This window comes from Dipteris shenzhenensis, chromosome 30, assembly GCF_047967505.1.
Source record: "Dipteris shenzhenensis isolate YYH24624 ecotype China chromosome 30, Dip_SZ_1.0, whole genome shotgun sequence".
Taxonomy (NCBI): domain Eukaryota; kingdom Viridiplantae; phylum Streptophyta; class Polypodiopsida; order Gleicheniales; family Dipteridaceae; genus Dipteris; species Dipteris shenzhenensis.
Window position 1 is genome coordinate 47,577,392 of NC_141625.1, and position 19,887 is coordinate 47,597,278.

General features: G+C 38.6%; 1 protein-coding gene across 7 annotated transcripts in view; it reads left to right on the forward strand.

Annotated features, from left to right (window-relative positions):
• The window catches only part of LOC147882235 (uncharacterized), a 39,278-nt gene that overhangs the window by 16,113 nt on the left and 3,278 nt on the right, over window positions 1-19,887 (forward strand). The gene's annotated exons all lie outside the window — the stretch shown is intronic.

The window sequence follows — 19,887 nt, forward strand, 5'->3', positions numbered from 1 at the left end:
AGAGGATGGAGAGGTTACAGGTAAGAGAGGATGGAGAAAAGGAGGATGGAGAGGTCACAGGTAAGAGAGGGATGGAGGGATGGAGAGCAGGCTGCCAAGTTGTAGCTTGCAGGATGGAGAAGATGGAGAGAAGGATGAAGAGGATAGAGAGAGAAGGATGGTGGTTTGAGGGAATCGGGATGGAGAGTCCGAGAGCAAAGGATGGAGGGATGGAGAGAGCTTAGAGAAGGTGGAGAGAGCAAAAAGGATGGACAAAAGGAGTGCAATGGGCGGGAGGTGACGAAAAATGGAGCCAGGCGATGAAATCACATTTTTGGGGGTTTAGGTCAAAACCAAGTTTTACGAAACGACGTTTCTATAAGAAACGCTGTTTTCATTTTGCCATTTCCGTTTCCTACTAAGAAACGGCCGTTTTTGGCTACTATGATAGACATAGACTAAGATCTATTGGGAGGGCCTCAGGCTCCTTTCAGGCTCGAGGATATTGTGAATGGAGCCAGAGCATGACTAGTGCAATACAACTGGTTGCAATGCAAGGTTGGATAGTGGAGGATGTAGCAATCACCATCAATAGTACTATAAAATCTGTCTTTCCGTACATAAGTAAAGAGAAAATTTAATAGAGGTATGGAAAGCATTCAAGGAGATGTTTGAGATGAAAAAAATGGTAAATAGTTGAGGTCCTTAAAATTGGTCTTTGGAAATGAAGACGGACAAGGAAGATTCGATACAAGACCACATCATGAAGGTTAAATATTCACTATAGTTAGTCAAAATTCAAAATCGTTTAGGATTATTAGAAGGGTTCTAGACATGCTTTCTCAAATCTGTAAAAGATTTGTGATGAATAATGATTATAGGACAAAGGTTGGTGCTCATTACTTTTAAAAAATTATTCTATAGATCCTATGGGATGACACCTAGTAGAAGATCAAACATGGTTCTACTACTTATGAAAAATGAGGTCTTGGAGTGGAAGATCTGGAGACTAGTAAAAGGAAGTAAGAAAGGCAAACCTAATAAGGGCAACACAAATGAGGGAACTTTGAATCTAAAAACGCTGGATCTAAACATGGGGCATTAAACACGTGTCAGATATGGTAAGCTAGCACATTTTATGAGAGATTATTGACGTAAGAAATAGCATCCATAACAAAATGGCTCAAAAAACACAAATTCAATTTATGAAAGAACAAAACAACAAACATCAAGAATGAGGACTTGTTTGTTATCTAGTTGGTGTAAAGGTGTTCCAAGCTTGTAGTAGTAACCCTAGTGGTGAGGAGGACTGGTGCATCCAAGAACATGTCAAAGATTTGGGAGGAGTTCTAGACCCTCATTAAATTGGGTTCTATATCTAGTGGTACAATGGAAGACAGTGAAAGTTGTCCAATCAAGCTTTCATTATTAATTCTACATAATATAAATAAATAGAAATAACATGACAAGATGAATATAATTATAAAAACTTGTCATTATCAATTTCAATTTACATTAGAAATTCACTATGACAATAGGTGAATTTGGATTGTAATCCAATTTTGTAATAGGTCAATTGGCTAGTTGCTAATAGGAGCTACCTAAGAGGCATTGCTCATCTTATTTCTAAGGACCCTTCATTAACCAGTTTCTTTTTGGATGGATGAGACTTTAGAGATCCATGTAGTGCCCTTGTTAGTGATACTCTTTTGTCATGGATATTTTGAATAAATAGGCATAACTAATTTATACATGAATTAGATAAGGAGAAGTGACAGATTGGACATTTTGATATTATCTTCATGTATACTCTAGAGTAAAGTAGATGGTAAGGGTGGCCACACAAGTGGCATTCATCTATAATGGGGCTACTATAGTGAATGCATTCAGCATCCTACAACATGGAAATGACATGTTGTTGTGAGAACTACTATCTAATTTGCTCATTGGTAATTTGTTGCTTGATTGTTATCTCTCATGATCTAAGGCTGCATATATTCTTATTAAGACCATCCTTTGCTTGCTCTTGGAAATAAATACATCTAACTCTCCTAGCTGTTCTTAAAGTAGCACTTGTAGTAACCTTAGCAGAGATATCTACAGGAGAGGCACTTGTCCTCTCCACTTGCAGAAGTTGGGAGGACCACCACTATAAATTATCAAGAGCTAACATTAATTGGGAGGACTAATACTATAAATTCTCAGGAGCTATGGTTAGTTTTGTAAATCAAAATATATTCACCAATATTGTGTTAGATATCAATGCTCCACTCTCGTGTAACTACGCGTGTAACTACGCGGGAACCAGCTAACTCTACTTGTAAGCCCCCAATATGAGGAGAAGGCATTTGAGTAGCTCGATTATTCAGTAGGTCCTAGTTTGGACACCAGATGGGGGCCATGTGTGGCCTGACGGCTGGACGGCTTCAGATAGAGTTGGTACACTGCCAACTTGGCTACATGCAAGTGCAGGAGAAGGCATCCCATGACTGACCGCACTGAGGGTAGATGGAGCATTTCTCGAGGCAGCCCACTCTTAGGTTACGGGGCCCGTTTGGAGCCCTAGATGATCTCGGATGGTTCTGGGACGAACGGACACTATAGGTGAGTTGCTCTATTTTACGCCACGGTTCTATCGTGTGGTCGGTGGCCTATTTCGGGACCGACCCCCAGTCGATCGTTTTGGGCGGACTGGGTCGGTCACCCAATTGGGTCTAACCGACTACGACTGGTGGCTATATAAGAGCAAGCCCGTGAAGCCCATTTTATCACTGGCTACAACAACCCTGATTCCTTAGCATCCAGCCTCCGTCCTCTACTATTTTCAGCATGCCATCGAAGCTTCTCTCACAGGAGCGCACGATTGGAAGGCAGCGCTATCTATTGTATCAGTTCTATAGTAATCAAATTTTTGATTCTCCATACTATCTGTTTTCTCTCTTGCGTACGAGATCCTGTTATCTGTTGAGCACAGACATTGTATTGTTTTCTTACATGGTATCAGAGCCTGGACTCTAGCAAGAAGATTTGGTAGTGTGTTTCTGTTTGCGAGCAGATTGTGAGAGATGGCCCAGCCCACAAGACTGCGAATAAGCGAAAAGTTGGACGGCTTTAACTATCCACTCTGGAAGTTCAAGATGAAGACCATCCTAAGCGCATATGAGCTACTAGGATGGACCTGAAGCTGGTTCCGAGATCGAATCCGGCCAATGTAGGACAACAGATAGTACCAACTGTGGATGAGATTCTCGCGTGAACAAGAAGAAATGCAGATGCACTGTGTTCTATTGTCTGCAGTGTAAGTGACTTTGTCATGGCATTAATTCAACATGTCACCACAACGGAGGAGGCATGGACGGTCTTGAAAAATTAGTACGAGGCCATAAATCAGATGCAGATTCAGAATCTGGAGACTCAACTCGCGAACGAGAAACTGTCTGAGTCTGAAGTGACAGAGAAGTTCATCACTAGGGTGAAGAATCTGCGTGATCAGATGACTGCGATTGGCATCACCATCACCAGCAAGAATCTAGCACAAAGGTGCATACGAATTCTCCCACCAAAGTATGACGGTCTTGTTACGGCGCTGAATATGTAGAACAAAAATCCACCCCTCAACTTTGAGGATTTCAACGCAATGCTTTTAGAGGAGGAGATGCATCAAAAGACGAGGACTGGAGAAGATTCGGCTTTTTACGCTGGATCAAAGAAAGGTAAGGGTAAGGACTCTGGTTATCCATCTTCTTTTGATGATGAAAAGAGAAAGAAGGATCAAGTGCTTCTATTGCAATAAGGCAGGGCACAAGCAGAATGAGTGCCGGAAGAAGATTGCAGATGAGAAGAACGGAGTAAAGAAAGAGTCCAGCAACAGCGCGCATGCAGTACCAGTAGAGCTGTTCATAGCAATTGAGGAGATTTGCATGGAGGCAGTTCATGTACCTGCAGATGAATCTTGGATCATCGACAGTGGTGCGACTAGTAGGAAGGATTGGTATACCTCTCTATAGCCGGTAGGAAATGACATCCTGGTAGTAGTCGGCAAGAGGTCGGCAATGATGCAAAATGTCGAGCAAAAGAAAAAGGCACAATTGCTCTCAAGTCAGATGGAGTTGTAAAACAGTTGTCCGACGTTCTTTATGTGCCAGATATGAAGAGGAACTTGTTGTCCGTTTTTGCGATCACAGATCGGGACCTCAAAGTTCAATTCGATATGAATGGTGCACAGATTCTGGATCTTCACAGGAAGGTCATTGGTAAAGATACACGGTGTTACAACATCTACGAACTCTCAGCTTTCAGTGCTCGAGCCGATGTGAAGAACACTAAGCTGTGGCATGAGACGTTTGGTCGTCCAAACCTTAGTTCTTTAAAGGAGATGCATAAAAGTGGAATGATTGCAGACCTACCAAAAATTATAGATCTGACCGATGTATGTGAAGCTTGCATGATGGGCCGAAGTGTCTTGAAGAGGCACATGGTGATGCTAGGTGGATGGAGGCTATGCAGTCGGAATATGGCTCCATAATAAAGAACAACACTATGGACCTTGTGGGTCGACCACCAAAACGCAAGGTAATTGGCACCAAGTGGGTGTACAAGACCAAGTACAGGTCCAACGACATGTTGGATAAGTACAAGGCTCGGCTCATGGCAAAAGGATTCACACAGGTACATGGTTTTGATTATTAGGATACTTTTGCTTCCACAGCTCGACTAACCACAATTCGCAGTGTTTTAGCTTTAGCAACCCAGGGAAGTTGGCTTGTGTTTCAAATGGATGTAAAATCAGCCTTTCTGAATGGAGATCTCAAGGAGGAGGTATACGTGGAATAACCACCAGGTTTTGTGATCCCTGATTCAGAAGATAAAGTTTGTAAACTGAAGAAGGCACTTTACAGGTTGAAACAGGCCCCACGAGCGTGGTACTAGGGGATTGATGCCTACTTTCTACAAAACATTTTCAAGAGGAGCTCATCTGATGCAAATTTGTATATCTTCAGAGAAGGAGGCAAGTGTATGATCGTGGTCCTTTATGTGGACGACCTTATCATAATAGGGAACCATGAAGAGAAGATCTCGCAGACAAAGCATTTGCTAGGAAGAGAGTTTGAAATGACAGACCTCGGACTGATGCATTTCTGTTTGGGGATTGAAGTTTGGCAAGAGCCAAAATAGATCTTCATCTCACAGCTGAAGTATACTGGAGAGATACTAAAGGCATTTGGCATGGCTGAGTGCAAGACAGTTGGCACCCCTATGGAGGTTGACGTGAAGCTCTCAAATGAGGATTCATCACCATTGGTGGATGAAGCAAAGTATAGAAGGCTTGTGGGCAGCTTGATTTACTTGTGCAACGCACGGTCGGACATCAGCTTTGCGATTGGTGTACTAAGCAGGTTTTCCAATAAGCCCCGGGAGAACCATTAGAGGGCAGGGATGTAGGTGTTGAAATACATTAAAGGCACACTTGATTATGGTATCACCTATACCAAGGGCAACATCTTGACCAGATTCTATGACTCAGATTGGGTAGGAGACGTGGACAGCAGGAGATCAGTGACAGGTTACTATTTCTCACTTGGATCTGGAGCTGTGTCATGGGTTAGCAAGAAGCAACCCATAGTTGCTCTTTCTTCTACTGAGGCTGAGTACAAATCAACATGCTTTGCTTCTTGCGAGGCAGTGTGGTTGAGGAGGATTTTAGGGGACATGGGTGTAGTGCAGAACATGCCTACACAGTTATCATGTGACACTCAGAGATGCATGGCCATTGCAAAGAACCCTGTGTTCCACACTCGCACAAAACACATTGAGATTCAATATTACTTTGTACGCGAGCTCATCATGGATGGAGAGGTCGACTTGGTGTACTGTCCGACTACAGAGAATGTTGCGGACATCTTCATGAAGGCTCTTGGAAGAGACTTGCTGGAGAGGCATCTTCATCGACTTGGCATTGGGCCGAAAAAGTAAGTTCACTTGTGGGTGGGCATTGAGGGGGGGTGTTAGATATCAATGCTCCACTCTCGTGTAACTACGCGAGAACCAACTAACTCTACTTGTAAGCCCCCCATATGAGGAGAAGGCATTTGAGTAGCTCGGTTATCCGGTAGGTCTTGGTTTAGACACCTGATGGGGGCCATGTGTGGCCTGATGGTTGGACAGCTTCAAATAGAGTTGGTACACTACCAACTAGGCTACATGCAAGTGCGGGAAGGCATCCCATGATTGACTGCACTGAGAGTAGACGGAGCATTTCTTGGGGTAGCCCACTCTCGGGTTGCGGGGCCCGTTTGGAGCCCCAGATGATCCCGAATGGCTCTGGGTCGAACAGTAACCATAGGTTAGTTGCTCTACTTTATGCCTTAGTTCTATCGTGTGGTGGGTGGCCTATTTCGGGACCGACTGTTTTGGGCAGATTGGGTCGGTCACCCAATTGGGTCTAACCGACTACCACTGATGGCTATATAAGAGCAAGCCCGTGAAGCCCATTTCATCACTGGCTACAACAACCCTAATTCCTTAGCATCCAGCCTCTGTCCTCTACCGTTTCCAGCATGCCATCGAAGCTTCTCTCACAGGAGCGCACGGTTGGGAGGCAATGCCATCTATTGTATCAGTTCTACTGTAATTAAAATTTTGATTCTCCATACTATCTATTTTCTCTCTTGCGTACGCGATCCTGTTATCTGTTGAGCACAGACATTGTATTATTTTCTCACATATTGCACATCTTCTTGATGCCTTCTAATATGGGTGCTCTCTCCTAGGATTGAAACTTTAGTCTAGTTTTCTCTTTGTCCTTTCATAGTTCTTTTATCATGTTGTCTTTGTGGTATCCTCGACATGTCTTGCATATTGGCAACTAGATAATCACTTTATTTTTAGGACCAAAATGCCTCCAGGGGTTCACCTAGAAAACTTTAGTGTATTCAAAAGGAGGGGTATTTTAATCTAACTTTTAATAAAATTACATTAATATGAGGGGTTTTTTAATTCAAGTTTTGAAAAAAAACAATAAGTTCATAAGTAAAGAGGGGTGTTTTTATTATGGGAGAAATTTTGGTTTTAGAATTTTTATACCCCTTGAACACACATGATACATAGGGTTTCTTAGTAGTGAACCCCCGAGCAAAATGCTATAGCCAATCATATGTATTCCATCTTAATATTTGAACCACTTGTTGAAGAAAAGATCACAAGCTTGCCAGTAGTATTCATGCTCGTGGATTGCACTACTTTGGAACCCTATGTATCACATGCATTCAAGGGGTATTTTAAAAATCCCTCAACTGAAATTTTTCCCTTTAGAGAAACACCCCTCTTATTTGTAAACTAAGTGAATTTTTCCTAAAGTTGAATTAAAAACCCCCTCTTATTATAATCTTGCTAAATGTTTTGGAAAGGTTGAATTAAGATACCCCTCCATTTGAATGCATGTGGTACACTACATTTTTTTGAGGTGAAACCACTAAGTATTCATGTCAATTTATAGCAAATACGACATTCTTTTGGTCCAAGATGAGAGGTAGACCCAGAGGAGATGTAAAGAACTAGTAATGAAGGGTCATATTTTGGAATTTTGAGACACTTGATGTTCTACTGATAACTCTATAAAAAATGAATCTTCTCTCCTCGTTCTCTTCGAGCTTGGTTGTTGTTATCTCCATGGTTTTCTATATGTTTTGCATTAACATAGATATAGAGACAAATTAAAATGATTTGGCTTTCTTCTTTTGCTCATAGCCATAACTTACCAAAACTTTTGCCTTTTATTATATTAGGAAGTGGAAATCAAGGAAAGAAAGAGTAGGAAGGATTGCTCAAAAAATCAAAACAAAGAATAGTTGAAAGGTTTGCTTAGAAAATAAAAAACAAGAACAGTAGAAAAGGTTATATGCAAAGAAGCACCTAACTACTTGGGAAAGGCACATATTTTTAAAATTCGGTTAATCAATGGTTGATGGTAAGAAAAAATTAACACATGGGGCAACCATAAGACAATAGTATCAAAATCCCTTTTTTGAAGAAACTTTAATTAAACTACATATAGGGTGATACCTCACAAGATTATTAATGTGGCCCACTAGATTGACAGAGTACAATTGAAGTGACAACTTGAATATCATTATGTTCAAGGTTGATTATTAGATTCCAATTAGCATGGTGGATGAGGGGCCATGGAGAGTTTACACACTAGCATGAGTATGATTGTTTGGTGCATAAATTAAGCAAAAGTACCAAGGTGGTATGAAAATATTATTCTAATAAGGATAGATGTTGGCATGGTGAATGTCATGGTCCATTAAACTTACTCATAGGGATAGTTTCAACCATGGTGTAATAAATCAAAATTGAGCCAAGGATGTCGAGAACATGACTTGATACAATCATGACTATTTGCAACATTTGTGGGCTAATATTTACAATAATGTTGACTAATTCTTTGACTTTAATAGTTTGATATCTTGAGTAAGGATGAGGTAAACTTAAGTTTGTGTGAAATTTATATACTCTCAACTTTTATCTCCTCCTTACGTCTGTATGAAATCTATATATTTAAGTTTGCCTGAAATATGTATGCTCTAAACTTTCGTCTCCTTAAGCTCATCTTCCATGATCTCCTAAAGCTCCTCTTCCATCGTCTCTCTCAAACTCTTCAATTCTTGTCTTCCCCAACTCTCTTCTTTCACTCATCATGATAATGTAAGTACAAGTTTAAAGACTTACACAGCTATATGCGTATATGCTTGACTACTTACTTCAAGCTTTGCCCCTTATTTTATTTCTCTTTTATTTCAATTCCATGCCTCTTATCCCTCCTCCATGTATCAAGCCTTATGTTAGTAGGTCTTATTCCATGAGGCATGAAGATAGAATAGAAATATTATATTTGATAGTTTTGGTAAGATCTCTTACTCTATTGAATGAATCTTTGGCATATATAGCCAAGTTCCTTTGACTTGTCCCTTAGGAAAATGGCCCGTAAGTCTATGATTTCTTCCGTGACATGGGCTATCATAGATGCCTTTTTTTGTATTTTGAGACATCATCATCATGGCTCCTTAATACTGTTATAGATTTTGAATGGCCTTGGAATATTAGGGGATATGTCTTTGAGATCAAATGTACATAGTGGGCTTTAATGACTCATATGTATGGTCTCATAATGTTATCACATTCTATTGCGCTAACTATTATTGGGTTCATACTTTTGATTTGTCCACAAGTTCTATGAATCCTCTATCGAGTTGTTAGGACTAACCTCAAGATAATAGAAAAGTTTGAGTATTGTTAAGTCTCCTCAGGGATTTTAGTAACCAATATGTAAGATAGCTTATGTCTTCAATGGAAGGGGTTTTATTTTCTTATGGAAATATAAAAACTATACATGGATGAGGGGTTTTAAAATTCATAGTAAAATTGCCCACCTAAATAGGTACTTTAATCATATCAAAACTTATAGAAGGGTCAATATAGGTTATGAAATTTAATAGGTAGGGGGTTTATTGAATACCCCTTGAATGCACATGCTATATGGTTTTTAACATAGCGAACTGCCCAGGTTTCCTACTTACTAAGTCTTATGAGATCCATAAGTACTCTTTATTTGTTGGAAAGATTTATAATGCATAGGTCTTGTACCTAGTGTGCTAGGGTAAGGGGAACAAGAGGGGAACAACAATTGAGTCATGGGAGGATAAGGGTGAAGAAGAGAGTTTTAATTGTGGAAACTTTTGTTGAGTACTCCAATATTTGGTGCATTAGGTAAGGGTTAGTACTATAATTTGAAGCAAATGAATGTGAATAAGATTATGGAGGAGAGTTAGGTAATGAGATTGCTAAGAAATTATTTTCTCATTTTTATTGGGTTTGATCTTGATGCAAGCTGCATGCACGAGAGTTTATATTCATGTAGATTTAAATAGTATTTAGAGATATTATGCTGATACCTTTCTATGATTTTGTGATTTTGTTTCAAAATCTATAAGTATGGAGACAAGAAATAGATGGATAATTATTAGAAGAGGATGATTAGAACATGACCAGGAATTATTTTTTCTTTTAATTGGGTTTGAATATTGATGTAAGCTACTTGCAACACACTTCATAAATGTGTAGGTGTTGATAGTATTTAGAGCTATTATACTCATACAAGTCTATGATTCTCTGCATTTTGTTTTGAAATCTCTAAGTAGACAAGAAATAGATGCATTATTACTAGATACGTATGCAAACAAGAAATAGATGTATAGGTACTAGATAAGTACTATATAGATATTAAATAGATGCGAAAGTACTAGAAGTACAACAAGAGAACCATTGATACCTAGAAGAAGTCTTGCACAATCAACAGAACAAGCCTCAAGTAGGAAGAAAGTTACAAATATAGCTAAAAACATGCTAAGCCTCATTCTTTCATACTTTGCTTAATGTGGTTAATGAGCCTATGATTGAATGTGTCAAAGCTATTTCAAATCAAAATAAGCCTCCTCAACCACAAGTGAATGCAACATCCTCTCCACTTTATGCTCATGAGACTTCTAGTCGTGGTATAGCTGAAGTCTTTCTTGACGCTTCTTGAGTTGCAAAAAGGAGTTGTACAAGTACTAAAAAACATAAGTTTGTTGGGTCAAAATGAGAGTAAGCAAACAATTTGCATAACTATGTTGAATGAATATGCAAATTTTGTCATGAGGAGAAATCTAGATATTCCTCCCATATAAGGGGTCACATTAATAGTTTCATAAATCTTCTGTTATAGTTTGCCATGCTCAAAGCCACGCTCAAAGAGCAGAGGTAGCTACTTGATAAACCAGAGGACAATGGAAAAAGGAAAAAAATAGTAATTTGGAAAGTTATTAGTTTTGACCCCATCATTGGAAGATAATCTACAATCATACAACCTTGCACAAGTGGTGAGGCTATTTGAGCACATTTTAGTAGTAATGATGCAAGCATACCTCAATCGAGGAAGTTAAGGAACATTGTACATTGCATAGAATTGGAGTTACGACTCAAAGTGGAAGCTAGAGCATGGGACAATCATTAATTATAGAGAGTATTTGGATCCGAGACTTGGAGATTGCTTTATACATTCTTGGTCCATCTATTTTGCATTCCAATTGTCCATTACGTATCGTGGACAATGCATACATGCAAGATGAATGGAATGGTGTAGGTTTTCAAACTTCTACTCATAATGTCTTGTGAATAGCTATAGTAGACAAAGCATATGCCAAGGAAAAAGATCACATGGTCTTGCATAGAATTGCATTGCATGGTATGCTGCATGGAATTTCACATGTAGCATGGTGCATGTTTTAAGCCTCCTACTTATAATGCCTTGCAAAAACAACTATTATTTAAAGCATATGATGAGAAGAATATCACAGTAATTTATAGTTCTTGGACGATGCAAGATGCACAATCATTTTTCATAGATGGACTAATCAAAGACAATGTACTTAGGCAGAAACCATAAGGGAGATCTGCCCAGACAAGGTTGTCTAGATCATTAGGTGGATAGCTTTACGACATGCAAAAAGGTTTGAAGACTATTACAAAGAGAGTTTCAGCATTTATATGCATGAACGTGCTACTCTCACACCTTGAACTTGGTGTAAAAGATTGGTACAAGCATATGCCATGGTTGAACAGATTCCCAAAAGTCACATCTTGCCAACCTTAGATGTAATAAATTATTACTTTTCTCTACATAAGACACTAATGCCAATTCCTATTTTTTGTTGTTGAAGTTGTGAGAATCTAAAATATCTGATGAGATCATACATTGAGCTAAGCCTTGAATCTTTATTCTACTGAGCACTTATTAAGTATGCAATCACGTCATTACCATCAACAAATGAAAAGTTTTAATTCAAATGACCATGAAGTATGGAATCATAATTATATGAATTGACTTCCTAGCCTTGACTAAAAACCTTTATGTAAGTCATCTTTGTGAATGCAAATCAAAGAATAGTCCCTCTATATGACTACCTTTGGTAATCGGATCAAGATAATTTATCTTTTGGAATCAAAACAATTTATTTGACCTTTGTTGAGATTAAAAATAGTTAATACTCTTCTTGGAATCATATATCTTATTGGCGGGGACATTATCATCCAAACATTTTAACATGCATGAAAATAATATTCTCCTTCTCAGTCTCTTCTAGAGGTCACGTGATTCTAGTAATCCAAATAATGTCATCAAATAAGCTTGTATTATATGTGATTAATAAGTTTATAATGTCCTAGATATAGTGATATAATAACCGAGTTTTTACATGCAAACTTACTCTTTTCTTAAAAAAAGGGGTGGTTTAATTGGGGGAAAAAATTTAGGTCATGGTTTATTACCCTTGAACACACCTGATACATAGGGTTTGTTAGTAGTAAACCCCCGAGGATTAAAGACTATGACCTCCGAATATGCACCTATTCAATTTGTGACAGTAAGATTATTGTTCTCTGATATTTACTAAGTCCATAAATTGAGTGTAAAGTTATTTATTACCAAGAATATTATACAAATCGTAGTGTAGAGAAAGTATTTGCTAAAGTAGGTATATCCTATAATTGTTGAGCTTCTTGCTTAGGCTCCATAATTATCCGATCTCATATTTTTTGTACGATCTTTTCAAATAAGTCCAACATGCATTTTTGCAACAAGAGCACTTTATTTTTTGAGTTAGTAAGTACATATATTGTAGCACGTGGGTTCAATAGGACTTTTTAAAATCCCATTTTTACACATTTTTCACATTCAGAAGGATATTTAAAGGGGGCATTCACATATTGAGTAGAAAAGGGTCCATTTTATTAATGATAAATATACAAATAAGGGGTTTTATAAATAGGCTTTGAATACACGTGATATATAGGGTTTATACATAGTGATCTCCCCGAAGTTTCAGCCAAAAACGTTGTTAGGTTTAAAAGCACCTTTGCACTTAAAAACATTGGAAGGCATACATTGACTTTTTATGATGTGTTATTCTCCAACACTTCAAAATTTAACTCTATAGGTCTAATACATTTTTGGAGCCATGTCATCAATAATTGCTATAAGTCCAACCTTTTCCAATGACATTGAGAGTATCATGAAACAATTACGTCCCCACATAAAGTCATAGTGCAAATGAATGGTAGCTCCTAATATTCTCATTGCTCATATTAGATTTTGAGTTTTTGCAAGAGTCTACCACTTGAATGCAAGAGAAATAAGGAGTGGCGTCAAAGTTTTAATATTTCAAAAGTCTCGATGAGCTATCTATGCATGGCAGCTCTCAAGTTTCCCATTCACATTCAAAGAGGAGTATGGTGATCTAACCATTGAGGTGATTCCATGGCATCATGAGATAGAAGGTGCAACAAAAAATAAAAGGATTCTCTTCTCTTTTATCATCCTGTAGTAGAAGGCAAGACGATCCTCTTCCCTTCCATTACCGCTAAGTGTTATTAAAATGGATATCTACTCCATAGCACCCTCTATGAGTGAGATTCCTCTTTGCTCCAGCCTCAATCCAACCCTTTGTTTTTCTTAGTGTTGCAAGAAACATTTCTAGAATTCAACATGTGTTTCATCTAGAAACACCTATAAATCTGTATTTTACACACACACACACACACACACACACACTTATCTATAACATAAACACAATGCACACATATCTCAGATACACACATACACAGTGGGCACTCTAAAAATTTGAAAGACAACATTGAATAGGCTAACAGCCAGGAGCTGCAAGCATAAGGCCTACACAACCCAGGTGACAAGTCATAAGCCTACATAGTATAGATGACAAGTCACCTAGTGGCACTGAGCAGCCTACAAGTGTGAAGTGACATTGGACAAGTCAGTGGTCACAAGTCTACGGGCTACACCCTACAGAAGTAGTAACTTTTAAAATTGAAGTACAACCTTCAAATTAAGCACAGCTGAATCATCATTCATTCAAGTTAAAAGTTAAAGTATAAAGTTTAAATTTCAAATTTCAAACTTTAATGCCTACTTAAAGTTTATACTTTAAACTTCGAAGAAGCATTGATAATTGTGAAAAATGGTCCACCGTCCATGCTAGTTGAATGGCTAGTGTCAATCATAGTCAATTCGAGATTTGATACAAAAGGAGTACAAAAGATAACAAAAGACTCATAATGTCAAATAATAAACAGATAACTATCCTTTGAAGATGAATCTGCATCCTTTGGAGAGGAAGAGGAAGTATAACCCTCGAACCAATCTATGGCTCGCAACTGATCTGAGTCCTCTGAGTCTATGCCTGTAGTGTCTGCCAATGCCTCCTCCTCCTCCTCCTCCTCCTATGCCTCATCTAACCTACCTCGATGTCCTCAGGATGAGGATGTAAGAGCAGGTACATGTGATCTACCTCAATGTCCTGCGGCTTCCACTCAAGGCTACTAGTACCATCTGCAAACTTGTATGTCTCTAGCAGACATAGGATGACATTTACATACACCAATATGTTGAGTTGCTCCATGCTTAACCTGACATAATTTGTGAAGGACAGAGAAGTCAATTGAAGGCCGAAGATATTTTTTAAAATATAAGTTATAACTTAGAATCTACTAAGCTTAAAAGTTAAAGTGCTTAAGAGCTTACTTGTTTCCCTTCCTAGTGTGTGTGTCTGCACATATACTCCATATCCTCTCAGCTAGACCTAATGTGCAATCTTGTGAGAGGATGCGAATAGCTAGGGTCTACAATGAGTGATTTAGAATCCCAAATTTCTCCCACCAAGTAAGAGCCAAGAGCCTGTCTCTTTCCTTGGCAATTGCACAGAAAAGATGACCCATGTCATTGTGGAACTCCACTATATTCTCTTCAATTCAATTGAAATTTGCAATATAAAAACGATTAGACAAATCGTCATATAAACTTGCATATGACGTCAGTGGGGATGCCATAGTAGCTAGTCCCTGCTATGCATGATGGAGTTTATGGTTCTCAATCTTATGAGTGACTCTCGTGAGATTGAAACTGCACTATGTTGTGTTTTAGAGGATGAGTTTGGGAATGTTCCTGGATTCATCTAGGTATAAACTTGCAAGTTGCAAGCCATGTTGCCTGCTACTAGCGACTACCAGCCACAATTGCTAATCTTGAATCTAGATTCTAAAATCATATCAAGGCTCAGCTATTTTGGACCGATGGCTCACATACTTTGTCCAAGTACTGGGTCCACCTGCTTAGCAGGCTCCTTCTACAAGGGATGGAGCATATGTGCGACATTGTGGATTGGCCGATGAAACCAATCCCATCTCTTCCATCTTTTCTGAAAAATTAGTGTTTACCAAAAGGAATCAAGTTAGAATTTAGAGCTAAGAGATTGGAGGAATCATGAGTCATGACTTAGAAGTTAAATTAAGGGCAAGTTATAAGACTTGTATTTTTAATATTACCTCCTCTGCTCAAGGAAAGTACAATCCTCTGTGGCTTTTTAAAGCTTCAACATGAACTCACAAAGCAAGCCCATAGTACAACCCTCGTGGTTAAATAGTCAAAGCACAAAGTACAAGGGCTGTATGAACATCTGAATGGAAAGGGCTTCTTGCCAAAACTGATTGTCTTGAAGAAAATCCCCTTCATATTCTATCCAATAGACAATCTTGAATCATTCTAGTCCAATAAATATGAACTGGTCATGATTTGACGAAGGCTCTCTTTGGTCTTAACCAAACTATAAAAATAAATCCCTTTGTGAGCCCTTGGTGAAGAAGAAGTTTCAAGAGAGAATTACATACCTACTAAGTTCCAGGAAAAAATAGCCAAAGCATGCCTTGGATGGTTTCACAAGCTCACACTTGCACTCTCTTCTAAATAGGGCCAGTGCATGTGGCTTACTAGTGATGTAGTCACTAATTGCATCGCTTTTCGACCACAACAGACACCCAAGGCAACTTTCCAATATTCTCCATCATCAAGTCAAGGGAGTGTGAAGCACAAGGAGTCCATACAATCTTTGGATACTTGTCCTCTAGGATACTTCCCATTCTCCTACAATTGCAGCCATTGTCGATGATGACTTGCACTGCATTGTGTTCACCAACCTCCTTGATGGCTGCCTCAATGTGACCCCATATCCACTCTATGATGATGTGTAACCCAGCATGTGACACATCAACCACCGTGAAGAAGATTCTACCCACACAACAAGTGACCAAAATATTAATCATGTGTCTCCTCTTTGTGTCACTCCATCCATCGGAGACAATGGTGCATCCATACCGACTCCAGGCTTCCTTGAGTCCCTCCATGTCTTTTTAAATTAATCCCACGTGCTTTTTCAAACATGTGGTGCGGAGAGCCTTAGAACTAGCAGATGGAAGAGATGATGCTCCTGCTCTACCAACGGCTACAAGTGCATGGTAAAACATCTTGTAGGCAGGAGTTCTTGCAACATGGAAGGGAATATTGCAAGCATAGAAAAATTGCTTCTTTACAATTTTAGCCTCTTGCTTCAGGTGTCGTGCCCAAGTAACCTCTCTATAGGAGTAACTCCTAGAGTGGTAGCAGCTGTTAGACCATGTGTCCTCTTAGTAAGAGGTCCTGGAGGAGCTGATGGCATAGTGGACAACCCAACTCACACAGATGTCGATGGAGTGATGCCATATAGAGGTTCAGTAGAGACACTCCTGTGTGCTTGTGATGTTGATGTAGATGGGCCTCTCTCCTGCTGTGAGAGAGACATACCTGAACCCTCCACATCCAAAGCATCTGATTGAGATGATCTGGTGGTTGCCTCAAGGCCCAACTTCTGTCACTCAATCGACACCTTCACTTGAAGAATCTGATCTGCAACCAAAGGATGAAGTAGGTGTCGAATCTCAGTAAGTATGGTAGAGGTACCTCCATATGCCAAGAATATCCCCTCTAGAATGGCATGGCATGAACCTTTACCCTGGCCTCCCTCCCATAAGAAATGCACTCAAACTTGAGGGGCAGATCTTGTCAATGTGTCACCATAAAACTTGCTCACTGACCTCCTTATGCCAAATGGCCATATCTCTTAGTAAAAATGGTATCTTGCTAAACATCCGGCCTTGTGCTTGTAGCAGCACATTTCAGAGGAGAGAGGAGAGACTTGAGACGTTGGAACTTGGAGAGGATAGTGCTAAGAAGACAGAGGAGAGGTTTGAAAGGAGAGAGGTTGGAGAGTGTAGAGGACAGAGGCTAGGTTAGCAAGGGAGAGGTATAGTGTAGAGAGGAGAGAGGTTGGAGAGGTATAGTGTAGAGAGGAGAGAGGTTAGAGAGGTATAGTGTGGGGAGGAGAGAAGTTGGAGAGGATAGAGGATTGAGGAGAGGTTAGGATGAAGAAGTTGGAGAGGTATAGTATAGAAGTAGAGGCATAGGCTAGGATAGCAAGGGGCTTAGCAAGGGAGGGTAGAGTAGGAAGATAGGAGGCAAGCATGGAGCAGTAGCAACAAAACCCGAGATGATTCAATGCAAAAACCTATGAGAAACGTCCCGTCAAGTTGTTTTATGCGCTAGACATTTCACCCTAACATGCCGCATTTCGCATGTTTTGTAGAAACATTTCGACGTGTTTTGGTGCCCTGAAACACGTTTTTTAGTCACACTAATTTTTCTCAAGTCTAACTTAGACTATCATTGATTTCAATGTATGAGGGAGTGGTGATTGAGGTGGTCACATAGCTAGGCACTCTTGCCCTTAAAGGAAACTTTATTGCTTAAAATCCTTCCTTAATAATGGGATAGAAGATAAAGCCATTGCACAAAAAGTCGGCATCAATTATTTGTGAGCAAAGGTCATCAATGATTTTCTTTAGAGAGAGTTGATAGAGTATCTTATTTTTAAATGTGAAATGGAATTACAGGAAATACATTGCAGGTGGAAACCATAATGCACAAGAGAACCTCACATTGAATTCTCCCCAGTCCTAATAGATGACCAATAGATATCACCACATCCATCTTGGAAATGATTGAGAAAAAGTTTCCTAATCTATCCTTAGGGGGATCAATATGTATAAACCCTATACATCACGTGCGTTCAAGCCCTATTTATAAAACCCCTTATTTGTATTTTTTAAATTAATAAAATGCACCCTTTTCCTATTCAATCTATAAAATTTTTCCCAACTTCCTTTTTATGACACCCTTCTGTCTCTGAAAATGTGAGAGAAAATGAAATTAAATATGCCCTTATGTTGAATTCACATGATAGTCACATATATTATTAAGTAACCCCACCAAGAGTCTATCCAATTTGGATCTGGGTTGTATCCTCATGAGATCTATACAAAAGTCTACTTGATAAAGGTGTTTTCCTTGATCCATAATTGGATGCTTAAGGGAATAACTCCAGCACATAAAGCTCATCCTTTAGGAAGGTAAACCTGAAAGAAGCCATGCATGGTCAGTATGAATGGGATCATATAATTTGTTTTTATTTCTGTACATTGAATTTTTGTTTTCTTATTATGTTCTTCCCTCTTTTATTGTTACTCGGTGGTGTTTTCACTTTGTCCACTATGGCGGGGACTTATTGTTGTTGTTGGTGTTATTAGTGCTGCTCTTCTTCTTTGTCTGCAAATTTTATTGTGTTTATGGTGGGTTATTCTAGGATGCAGGGAAGATTTTGCAATCCCTTAAAATGTTCTTAATGCAAGCCACATTCACTTGAGTGCACATTATTATTGATGGTCTCTCATGTGTTCAAATTACTCTATCTAGGTCTCCTTTTGTTTTGTGGTAAATATATACTAAAAGAGGCAAATGGTAGATTATGATTGGACTGATAAGAAAATAATCGTAGCTTTGCTTACTAAGTTCTTTTACTTCTTTTTTACTTTCCTCATCTACTCATTTCTTTTTAAAAAAATTCCTTTGTTCTTTCACTTCTTCTATAGAAAAATTTGATTTGTAAGATTGGATACATTCTAGTCTTATGAAGGTATATACAAAAAGAGAGATAGGGGGGAGGGGACATTAGCATCTTCTTTTTTACCTTTAACCATCATTCCTTAAGAAGGCATAGTTCCCTTGAGTACTGGTAGAAGTTTCAATGTGATTCTAGCTATTGGTGGCTCCCACTTTCTATCTTCTTTCATGAAATGTCTTTTGAAAGGACAATGAGAAATTCTTATAGAAGTAGTTTCAATTTCCATGCTAAATTTAGTAAGAACAATTTTTATGAATTTATTAAACAAATTGTCTATTAAATGTTCTAAACTTAAAATATTTACACACTAATTAGTACACATGATGAAAACAATAATATAAGGGTCTTCGTAGGCTTATCTACTTGAGAGTTAATATGCCAATTACTTCTCTTTTAAGCCATGTTAATAGTAGTCTCTCAGTGCAAGAATTCAAAAAGCTACCAAAAGGATGCTCTAAACTTGACATATCTTGTTTCTAAGAGCACCTATCCCACAAAAGAGCTTCTTCATCCTAGAATAAAATAATCTATGAAATAATCATTTTATACAAGAAGCAAAATTGGTTCCCTTCAATTCTTCCTATTCCCCTTATGATGATGATTAGAATAATCCTTTGTGAATATATTCCTAGGAATTTAAATCTGGTTTAGAGGTCAATCTCTATAATGAAAAGCATGAACATGATGACTATGCGGCCATGAATATCGTGCGTCTGATGCCTTAATTGACTTGTTGTGGATGAGTATGTATTAATTAGTTCTAAATGTTATATTTCCCCCATGGCTTGTACAATGAAAAGTGTTTGTAACTATCAATTTATTGATTCAGCCCGTTTACATCTTCAAAAGAATATAATTCAAGAAAACAGCTAAGAAAGTAGTGTTTGGTTCTATGTAGTAGTGGTCCATCTTTGGAATTTAAAAATATTGAAATAGGGACATTGCATAAGCCACAGTTGAAGTCAATAGG